Here is a 5,745-nt window from a genome sequence, read left to right as displayed (position 1 = left end):
CCTGGCTTCTAATCCAGGAAGCCTGGCTTCAGAGTGTGTACTCGTAATCATAATGCTATATACTCTTGCTTTAACTCAGAATTACTCTTATTTTTTGATAGATTAAAAAAAAAAGTCATATCACCTGTGTATATCAACTGAACTGGTTGCACGGAAAACAGTTTGCTCTAAGTTTATCTTGATTTCCTGCAGAGATGTGGTGTAACCAGCTGTGATCCTTCTGCCCTTATCTGCTCAGAGACCTAGCCCAATACCCTTATGAGCTCACAACTTTGCACTACAATAAATATTTGCCGAAAGGGAAGGAAGAAGAGAAGGAGGGAAAGGGAAAGGTCGTCCTTATAAAAAGACCAGGCTCCCTATCTCAAGCACAGGAATGCCGACAGAAATGCCATGCCACTTCGCATTCCTGGTTACGACCCCCATATTGAAAGGGTCTTCTCTAGTACATGGGTTGTCATCAGTTGCTCGACTTCTTTGTAGTCTCTAAACATGGGAACGGCCCAAACGGAAACCAGAAGAGGCTGCTGTGATGATGACACATGGCCCCTTGGCTTCTGGGGGTGGAGCGGCCATGCACAGTTACATAGGTTGTGCACTGCACAACTTTAGCGGTTGCTGTTCACATGCTTGCCGTTGCACAGTTGTCCAGAGCAGGGACCACACTATATAGCAACCACAAAGCTGAGGTTAGGGACGGGTGAAGTGAGGGTAATTGCAGGCCCATAATCATTACGAACACAATCTGGCTTATCTGAGTGACTCAGGGTGTAGTCCATACCATATCACAAAGCACCAGGAAGTTCTGACACTGGCGCCTGGAAACCTGCCCTGTCTGAGGCGAGGCCTGCGTTCTAGCAGGAGTGTCTGTCGTGGCATCACCCTGACAACTTGGCCTTGAGTACCCACTTCCTCCCAGCATATGTGGAGCTCTGACTTGCCTCTATCAACATTTGGGGCTGGATCACTCTTTGTTGTGGGGGGCTGTCTTGGGCATGATAGGATGTTTAGCAGCATCCCTGGTCTCTACCTCTAGTCGTAACAACCCAAACTGTCCCGAGACATTACCAAATATCCCTGGGGCACAAAATCACCCTGAGTCGAGAAGCAATTATCCAGGGGTTAGTGCAGCATTGTCTAATGCAGCAGCCACGGGCTACAGGTGGCTTTGCGCTCTTGAAATGTGACTGGGCCAACCTGAGATGTGCTCTCTGTGTAAATATACACCTGATTTCAAAGAGTTAGTACAACAGAAGTAAAACAGCTCCATAATAATTTCAAAACATTGATTATATGTGAAAATGATCATATTCTGGATATATGAGACTAACATGTAACATTAATTTCACCTATTTCCTTTTCCTTTTTGTGATGTAACCACTAGAAAACTTAAAATTACATATGTATCTTGAAATATATATATACATTATCTATTATCTATGATATATATATTTTTAAATTGAAGTTTATTGGGGTGACAGCGGTCAGTAAAGTTACATAGGTTTCAGGTATTTCTTTTGAACAGCGGTGGGTTAGCTTGTTCCTGCTTGCATTCAGTCCTGTAGGCAACATTGTGAAATGAGTTTGCTAGGCCTGCCTCTGTCTTACCCTGGCCCTCCCCCTGTCCCTTTCGTGGGGAACACTCTGCTGTATCTGAGCACCTAAAGACCGTGCTCAGGCCCACCTCCTGGAAAAAACGTCCCATGCTTGAATCTTCGCCCTCTGCAGGGAGGAAGGATGCAATAAGCCAGCTCCTTTTTACCAGCTGGTCATGCAGGGCCCCCTTGTTCCACGAGCACCTGCATGTTTGCATCCAGCAGCCATGGGGTTCTACTGGTTTCACCACCCAGAAACCATTCCATCAGTTTCTTAACCCTTGCTCCTGACTCATCTCTTTCTTCCACATTCTTCCAAATGCACTGCTCTGACTCTCCTGAGGCCCATTTAAGAACCTTCAATAGCGCATCATGATCTCTGGAGGAAGCCCAGACTTCTCAGCTTGGTGCTCGAAGCCGGTTGCAAACTGGCACCATCGACTTTTGGGGGCTCTTATTGCACAGGGTTTCCTTCTCTTCCACCCAAATATCTCCTTGTGTGTCCTCTTCACTTCACATTCTCCCCTCCTTGGTCCTGCCTGTCAAAACCTATTCATCCTTTAGGTTTGGCCCTTTTAAATCCCTCCTTCTCCTCTGAGAACCCTTCAGAGTTTACGTGATCCATGGTCACCTTTCCAATCGTCAGAACGTGTCTGCAGTAATTGGGAACCATCATCTGATCATCGTGAGGACACTCCAGCATCCAGGTGTTCTCAGCTGACTGTCTCCCTCCTTAGCTTTTCGTGTGTTTCGATCTTTACTCGCAGAGTTTGTAAATCCCTTGGATTTGTCTTATCTGAATAATCTCACGAGAACAACTAGACGTGCTATTTTAAAATTAGGAATCTCCCTCTCACATTGGAGACAGATGGTGATCATAGCTGAGCCTCTTGCTGTTCCTAAAACTCCAACACTGTGCAAAGCACATCTGGGTATTCATAAATGTATGTTAATTTGTTTAAGGGAGAATGAGGCTCCCGTTTAGAAGAACAAATCAAAGTGGGGAGAGGGGGTGTCCAGGCAGGATAGAACCTTGGGAACAAGCGTACCCCATACTAACGTGTAACCCACCCCAGCTCTGATGTCCTTCTCTGAGGGCAAGGAGGGTGAGGGCGCCCCCATTCTTTGGCAGAGCCTCTGAGGATGTTCTTTGAGATTAGTGAACTCCTAAGAAGTGGCTGTCCTCTCTTCTCCAGCCACTTTATAGGTCAATATTTGAAGTAGCAAATTATGGCAATTAACCAGAACGGTGGGCCTCATTTCTCTGCATCAAATGGTGCCGGGCGGGATAAGGGGTTGTAAATCCTGATTCAAAGGGAAGACAGCCTGCCAAGGAGGAGGGTCCTTCCTGAATAACACACTCCACATGTAATCGACTTGCTTGGGAGCTGTTACTTTCTGCCCCTTTGCATGACAGAAAAGCCACCCTTTGTTTACTTGTCTATAAATGGCTCTGCCTCACACCCTCCAGGCAACCTGGCCAAGCTGAGAGCAGCCTCACAAACTGTGATGCTTTGAAATAAATTTCCCTTTGCTTTGGCTTTTTTCCTCAGAACAGAAGGAGAGAAAGAGACAAGAGTCCTCGCAGGGTCTCTCAGGGAGTAGTCCCGCCTTGTCTGAGAGGGGGAAGAACAGACCCGAAACTCTGCCAAATGGCGTGTCCACCTGGCTCTCCCAGGAAGGAGCCGGATTCCAGGGGTTTCCTGGGCCTTGTGCTTGGAGCAGCCAGTAGGTGTCTCTGTTACACACTGCTCACATCCCCCTTGGTTCTTGCAGCAGGACACTCACCAGAAACCAGCTGCAGGAAAGGTCTCCCCCCACCTCTCTGCCCAGGTTGCATCACCCACCTGGCCCAGGGGTGCTCTGGGGGTGTTCCTCAGGGTCTGACTTCTTAAGAGGAAGCCAGAGGGGACATTTTAGGGACTCAGAGAAGGCTGGGAAGGCAAGACAAAGTGTGAAGGGATGGAGGGACTGGAGGGAGAGGGCATATGTGTGCAGAACGGAGGAGGAGCTGGGGGGAAGGGAAAGGGGAGAGGGAAAGGAGCCTGGCAGGAAGGGGAAAGGCAGTATTCTAGAGGAATTAAGTACACAGCCCCTGGAGGAAGGGCTAGGTCTGGGTTTGCATCCTACCCCTGAGTCTTACAAGCTGTGTAGCTTTAGGCAAATGACTCAACCTCTCTGTTTTCTTGGATTCATCTGTAAATTGAAAGTATAACACCTTGTAGGGTTGTTGAGATAAGCACCCACATGAATAGTGCCTGCCACATAGTAAGCACTCGATAAATCTTAGCTATTTCTTATTAAATAGACTAGGCAGGCAGGAGAGGCTGCTGCAAACTTGCACGAGCCCTCCACCACTTACCCATCCCCCACTCCCATTAAAGACAGGAAGAGGACGTCAGTAAAACAGGACGGTGGACAGGAATGCCCCCTTCCGTCTGCTGGTACAGAGATCTGATACCACCAGGTGATTAGATGATGTGTCCATGGTGAAGGATTCACCCGGAGAAAGCAAGAAGCAGTTGGAGAACTTGGAAGCCAGGTCTATTCAAACCAGCAGGACCTGTGGAGACACACCTGAGGGTTCCCTGACAGACTGGTGAACGCCAGGCAGAACTGGGAATGTAGTGGCATCGCAGATGACCAGGGGAGCCCTGAGGTTGGGAAATGGCAAAGGACGGCTCACCCGTGAAGAAGGCAAAGAGAGCAAACGAGCCGTGGGAACCAGTGTCCAGCAGATGAAGATGGGAAGATGCTAGAACTAATCACTATCTGGGGGAGCAGAGGGGTAGCAGAGCATAGTGACTAAGCGGAGGGGCCTTAGGGCTCAGCTCCTAATCCTTTCACTGGTGAGGTGGCTGTAGAGCCACCTTCAGTTCCTGCTACCCCCCATCCAATGTAAGGATCCAATGAGTTGATCTGTGTGACATACCCAATACTATACAATTATTACTGTGAGACAGGAGAAAATAACCAAATAATGTTGTAAAGAGCACATTCCCAGATCGATTTAATTTTAATTCATCTTCACTTTAAGGGAAAAAAAAAAGGCAGGTTGGGGTTCTAAGGGGAATCCAACTATTTTGCTAAACCAAGGCTCCGACAAAAATAACTTATCCAAGGTCTTAAACTCATTAAAAGCAAAGAAGGGATCTAGTCTCTTGAAGTCAAGTGCTTTTAAAAATTATTACTCTTTATCCTGATGTTAAGATTTAATGTACAACAGCATTGCTACAAATGTTTCTCAGAGGAATAATCATAAGTGCTTCTAGAAACAGGGTCTTGTATAGATAACTAAATTTGGGGAATGCTGAGTTACAGAAAATTACATAGGATTTTTTTTTTTTTTTTTTACACTGCAGGAGTTCTCAGAGCCTTTAATATGTCTATGCACATTGAGCATCTCCTAGAGGCCAAAATAGTGAAAAACATTTCTCCAACAAATTAACACTAGTACCCTTGTTTTCTTGAAGCATCTGGTGGTGATAGTATTTGTGGACTGTAGTTTGGGGTGTGTGTGTGTGTGTGTGTATATGTGTACATTCTATATAAAAGCTTTTGATTTGGGATGTCTGTGTAGTTATCGAATATGAATAACTAGTCTCTGGGCATGCTATATGGTCAACTCCACAAATAAGCGCGTCACAGTGCAACGTACATCACTTAATCCACGTTGATTAATGTATGTATGTTTAACAAGAAGGATCCACAGCAAATGACAGCACTTACATTTGCACGGTGGGATTACAAGTTATTTTTATTTCCTTCTTACGCTTATCTGCACTTTGTAAATGTTCTACAGTGAACACATATTTCTACGGCCAACAAGAAAAGCCATTCTTTATTGTATAATCAGTGCTGTGGCATCTACTTGAAAGAGCGCCGCTCCTCTGGGGATTAACTGCTGGGCTGATCTTTACTAATGACTTAAACAAAAGGATGGGGGTTGTGCTCATCAAATCCTCACATGATACTAAATTTGGTGGGGTGGCTCACACTCAGAGAGCCAAGAATAAAATTCAAAACAACCGTGACAAATTGGAAACATGGCCCTACAAAAACCGGATGAAATTCAATAGTACAATTATAAGGTGATATATTTAGGGCTAAAAGCAGGACCATATGTGTAGGATGAAGATAGGACCAGTTT

Source organism: Rhinolophus ferrumequinum, chromosome 21 (assembly GCF_004115265.2).
Source record: "Rhinolophus ferrumequinum isolate MPI-CBG mRhiFer1 chromosome 21, mRhiFer1_v1.p, whole genome shotgun sequence".
In the NCBI taxonomy this organism is placed as follows: Eukaryota; Metazoa; Chordata; class Mammalia; order Chiroptera; family Rhinolophidae; genus Rhinolophus; species Rhinolophus ferrumequinum.
The sequence above is the reverse complement of the archived record's forward strand: the minus strand, read 5'-3'. Positions refer to the sequence as shown.